Raw genomic sequence first — 6,000 nt, 5'->3', positions numbered from 1 at the left:
GGTCCTCTCCAGACTCTGGCTGCAGCCAGCCTGCTTTCTCTGGTGACATCAGAGGGTATGAGTCACACTGCCCCCACATTCCTGCATGTCCCTGCCACCCACCCACCCACCGACCTCACTGGGTTTCATAGACCAGCATGGGGCACAGGCCAATCAGCAGGACAGTTTGCCCTAATCAGAGAAACTAGGAAAGGCAGAGGAAACCTGGGGCCTTACACTGCTGCACAAGGGCTCTACCACCCCACCCCATTATTCTTTGTTTTAATTGATGGATAGGATTTTGCACATTTATTTATTTATTTATTTATTTATTTATTTATTTTTAAAGATTTATTTATTTATTATGTATACGGCCTGTATGACTGCAGGCCAGAAGAGGGCACCAGATCTCATTACAGATCTGCTGGGAATTGAACTCAGGACCTCTGGAAGAGCAGTCAGTGCTCTTAACGTCTGAGCCATCTCTCCAGCCCAGATTTTGTATTTTTAAGCAGCTCTACCCATAATCCTGCAAAATTGTGTCTTCAGTGAAAAACGTCATCCAAATTTGACTCTGGAGGGACGATTTTACTCACTCACCATTGCTGCTTCTTCATCCTGCATTCGGAAGTAGGGTCTAAGGTTATGACTGTGTGTGTGAAAGGGTTCTCTTCCTTAGGGTTTTTAGTTTGATTAGTTTGATTCAGACATGCAGTGTACATGTTCACATAGTTCTGCTCCAGGATGGGGTTAAATGCCATGTTTTATTGAATGCACCACTGCCAAGCATGAGCTCACTGTCTGAGGACATGAAGCTGCTGTGGAGAAGATGGCCTGCCCTGGCTGCCAGTGCGTTGCTGGAGAAGTGCAGGCCCTGTTTGATTTGCTTGTGTCTGTGGCTGCTGAAAAGCTCTCCCCACCCAGACCTTGACATTTTTGGCCTTAAGACAATGTTCCAAAGCTAGAGTTTCCAGTTTCTAAACACCGCTCTCTCTTGGCTAGTTTTCAGTTACCGCTTGCCTTGTGTGTTGGTGAGAAAGCCAGAGCTGTTGGGAGCCCCACCGCTGCTCAAAGGTCAGTGCAGTAGGAACTGGCCTCAAACAAAAAGAAAAGTGTGTGTGTGTGTGTGTGTGTGTGTGTGTGTGTGTGTGTGTGTGTTCCCCTTCATGGGTCCAAGCAAATCTTCCCATAGGAACGAAGCCGGTTAACCGGGAATGGCTTAGATTAGAGAGGCCTGGGATTCCTCATCTACAGCCACACCATCTTGAATGTGCCTGATCTCAGAGCCAGGGAGGCAGATACCTTGGAGAAAGTGTCCTTGTTTTCTGAAGAGTTTATTTTGTACCTCATTTTGAGGAATTATAATTGGCCTTGACTTCCTATACAAAAGAATCTCTTTAATTGTAAAAACAAAAAAACTGGGCAGTAGTGGCACAAGCCTTTCATCCGAGCAGATTAAAACTGAAGGCCAGATCCCTGAGTTGAAGGCCAGCCTAGTTCCAGAACACTGAGGGTTACACAGAGAAACCCTATCTCAAAAAAAAAAAAAAAAAAATCAGAAACTGAAACTAAAACTAATTGTGTCTGTAATCATAATTGGGCCAGCTGTTTTCCTATAAAGCAGTCCAAGTAGATCTGAAACCATTTTTTAGTGGTTCTGTAGTCCGAAGAGAGAGGGAGCTAGTCAGAGGTACTTCAGCTGTAAGTTGAATTCAGTGTCAGAGGGTAGCACTCAACACTTGTGAACATGTACAAATTGCTGATTTCAATCTCCAGCACTGGAAAATACAAAACTACAGCCTGAAAGTAAATGGAAAGGAATATAAATCAGAGTGCCGTGCCCAGTGTGCTGACTGGAAGGGAAGAGACTCAACAGGTCTCTGGAGGGTAGAAATCAAGCTGTTTTGTCCATTTGTTTGGTTGGTCACTTTTTAAGTTTAGGTCCAGGCTCACCTCGAACTCCTGATGTTCCCATCCCATTTTCTGAAATGTTATTACAGATGTGTGCCACCAAGCCTGGCTAACAGTCTGGGGTTGGGGCAGTGGGGAGTGTTTGTTTTGAGGCAGGATTCCTCTGTGTAACAGTCTTAGCTGTCCTAGATCACTCTGTAGACTATGGTGGCCTCCAACTCTCTGAGATCCGCCTGCCTCTGCCTCCCAAGTGCTGGAATTAAAGGCGTGGGCCACCACTGCCCGGCTTTAGTCTGGGTTTTAACTAAGGTATTAAATACAGGAATGCAGGAAGTTTATTAAGGTCTAGGGTTATGTTCTGTGCACTTTTTAAAATGTAATTATACCTTGATTAGAATGTAAAGGAAAAAAGTCCTTGTTAATTACTTGAGATAGCAGAATAAACTTGAGAATGGCCATTGAAGCAATTACATCTTAGTGCCACATCTGCCATCAGCTCCAGTTGTGTGTAGGGAAGGTGTTTAGCCTTTAACTTCTGACCTCTATTCTGTTCTACAAAATAAAGTCCCAACAATTAGGATGCTTGGCTTTTTTCAAGTGTAAGGTAGGATTTCTCATTTTAAAAAATTGTGTGAGCCTGGCAGTGAGGGCACACATCTTTAATCCCAGCACTTGGGAGGCAGACGCAGGCAGATCTCTGTGAGTTCGAGGCCAGCTTGGTCTACAGAGTGAGTTCCAGGACAGGCACCAAAGCTACACAGAGAAACGCTGTCTAAAAAAAAAAATTAAAAAAATGTTTGAGTATGTATGCGCTGCTAGGAATCAGACTCAGCCTCTTGCACATGCTAAGCAAGTGCTCTCTCTCCCTGAGCTACTCCCCTAGCCCCACTAAAAACAAAACAAAAAAAACCTTCAAGTGGGTGCAGTGTGGTTGCACAAATCTTTGATATGGGCATGAGAAGCAGAGGCAGACAGATATCTGTGAGTTCAAAGCAAGCCTGTCTACATAGTGAGTTCTAGTGCAGCCAGAGCTACATAGTGAGACCCTGTCTCAAAAACAAACAAAAAGCAAATTAAACCTCTAATTGGATATATAAAGCATTCGACATTTTCTTCAATCTACTGATGATGTGACATGCATATGACCTGAGTTATATTAGTGACAGGGGACAGGCACTCGAGAGTGGGGTTGTAGGGAAAACTTCTGTATTACTCTAGCAACCTGGGGGCTCTGAGTTTGGATTTGCTATTTTGCCCTTATCCAGAGGAGCCATCAAGGGTTAAGAATCAACATTTCAAACCAAATCTGTTTGGCACTGCTTTTAGGTGACCCAAGTGTGGCAGAGGCAGAAAATCCCTCCAAGTAGGAACCCAGATTGCCAAATGTTGGTCTCAAGTACATGTTCCCCGAAATTGGCCCCATTCCAAAGGGAAGAGCTCACAATGGAAACAGTGACAGCCATTTGCTCCGGCGGCCAAGAGAATGAAAAGCACATTGAAACCCAGCGTCTCCAAGGGAGAGGGGTGGTGGGCCCCTCGTGGTGAAACCAACCTGACAATGGAGTGGGACCACAGAGCCCTTTCCCAGCATCTGTCTTCAGTTCAACAACAGGCCTTTATGTGAATCCCTCAGGGAATCCATGAGAAAGGACACGGAGCAACTCGACTTCGCTACCAGTAAATGCATGCTCAGTCTTGGTTCCCACTTGTGTTGAATTAGGTTTTGTTGAGAAAGAAAAGTGTTCTTGATGTCTCAGGACAGGACTCTGCTCCTTCCAATATTTACACATAGGTTACACATTCCTCCTAAACAAGGTTTCAACAACTTTCTGGTTTGGTTTTGGTTTTGCCTCTTAGGAGCTATTTTGGCCTCTGGGGAATGACCTTCCCACTGGTATTTTTCTGCAGTAATAATGTAGTCCAACCAACCCAGTGCCACCAGGAATAGCCTATTAGCATCTAGCATAGTAGCTGCTGCATTGAGAGACTGGCAGGCCGAGGGTGAGTGTGTGAGAGAATGATAGAACAGACCAAACCAGCCCCAAGAGAGCTCTGCTAGGGACATTTCGATCACCTTCCAAGTCTACTTGAAAGTCCAGCTCTGCCTTGCTCTGTTTGCCTCCTCCCCAATCCTTATGTTGAAATCCTGATTCCCAGGATGATGGTGTTGGCACATGACTGTAGCCTTGAGGGTGATCAGGCAGGGCCCTCATGAATGGGATGGATCCTGTATAAAAGAAGACCCAGAAAACTAGGTGTGATGGCACCTGCCGTAAGACTAGCAATCTGGGGGTTGGGGATTTAGCTCAGTGGTAGAGCGCTTGCCTAGCAAGTGCAAGGCCCTGGGTTCGATCCTCAGCTCCACATACCCCCCCCCCCAAAAAAAAAAAAAAAAAGACTAGCAATCTGGAGGTAGAGGCAGGAGGACCAGGAGTTCGACTCTGTCTCTATAAACTCAGTAGCTTTAGAGCATAGTGAGAAGCCAGCCATCTATGAAGCAGGGGCTGGACCTCACTAACTCTACCCACATATTAAGCTTGTTCTTCCCAGATTCCATCTATTGAGGGATCAATCTGTTGTGTCTAAACCACTTGCCTTACCATACTTTAGTATAACAACCAACCAAATGAAGACAAGGGCTATAGCCAGGCAATGGTGGAATACATTTTTTGGTCCCAGCAATCAGGAAGTAGAGGTAGGTGGATGTCTGTGAGTTCCAAGACAGCCAGGGCTAAACAGTGAAACCCTGTCTGGGGCGGGGTGTGGGGAGAGAAAGCAAAACTCATATTAAACAACTGGAATGTCCTCCATGTCCAGAGCAGAGCCATTTTGTCCCAGCTGACTATATGCTGGATCCTAAGACACCTATGTGCATCTCTGTGGAACGCACACACACAGGCCTTCTTACCATCTGACCGAGCAGTACAAGGGTGAGTTTGACACTGGATTAGAGCTGATGTGGCCCAGGATGTACTGGCTTGTGATCCTGGGAAGGTAATAAATCCGCCTCAGAGTCTCGAGGTCTTCACCCACTAGCTTTGGGTCTGTGGGATGAAATGGGATCACATGTAGCACAGGTCTGAGGTGAGAGCTGTCCACTGCTCTGACAGTGACTTGAACATGGGAGCTTCCAGTCTGGGTCTGCCCTTCAGCCCAGAAGCAACTGTATCCAACCTGCTGGCTAGGCTTACAAACCTAAAAGCTTACCCTCGGTGGAAGCCTCCTGGACGAATCTGGTTGTGGAGGCAGGTATGCACTACAGGCTGGCAGGCACTGCTCAGCCCACAACTGTGTTCCTCCAGGACCGGGGAGGGGAAAGCTGCTGATCACAGAGGGCATGTCTCCTCCTACTTAGCTCAGTGGCTTTGCCTCCAAGCCACCCACAGGGAGTTTTTGGTTTGGTTTTCTTGGCTGACTTCTTACTCCCTGAGAAATAAAGATATGACGGAGAATCAGCTGCACTTTGTAAATCTTTCCACAATTCAGTCCAAAGGAGTCTTTTGAGAATAGGAGCGTTTCTATTGGCTTCTTCCAAATGCTGCTGAATTGAAGTAAGTCCTCAGAAGGAAGGGAAGAGGAGAGGGAGAGAAGGATGTGAGGGGAGCTCTGCATCCTGAGGTCCAGGACTCTCTTCATGATGCTCCTTAACTCTAGGGAAGATGACTCCACAGAGGCACAGCACAGTGGGGGTGGCTGTGATGGATGCCAATGCCCCACCTGAGAGAAGGCCCCAGTCACCTTGGGAGTTCTGAGTTCAGGGAAGGGCTGAGGGTTGTGGCACACACGGGAACATGATGGGAGGCATTTGAGGTAGAGGGCATCACATGGAAGGGCAGAGATGAGGACAGAGCATGGCCGGACTGGCAGGAAGAGTTTGGGAGGATGCTGACCATGCATTTGGGTCACAGTGAGGAGGAAGTCCCACAAGAGGGAATGGTCTTATCCTGACAACTCAGCGCTTTGGAGACTTGGGGAAAGGTCATGGGGTAGAAATTATACCTAGGAAGCTCACTCTCTGTCATAGAGATATGGGCTACAAGAGAGAGCTGATACCCAGGAGGCCATGATTTTTTTGGGGGGTGGGGTACAGCAGTAGTTGGAAGACAACTG

The sequence above is a fragment of the Onychomys torridus genome, chromosome 5 (genome assembly GCF_903995425.1).
Source record: "Onychomys torridus chromosome 5, mOncTor1.1, whole genome shotgun sequence".
In the NCBI taxonomy this organism is placed as follows: domain Eukaryota; kingdom Metazoa; phylum Chordata; class Mammalia; order Rodentia; family Cricetidae; genus Onychomys; species Onychomys torridus.
The sequence above is the reverse complement of the archived record's forward strand: the minus strand, read 5'-3'. Positions refer to the sequence as shown.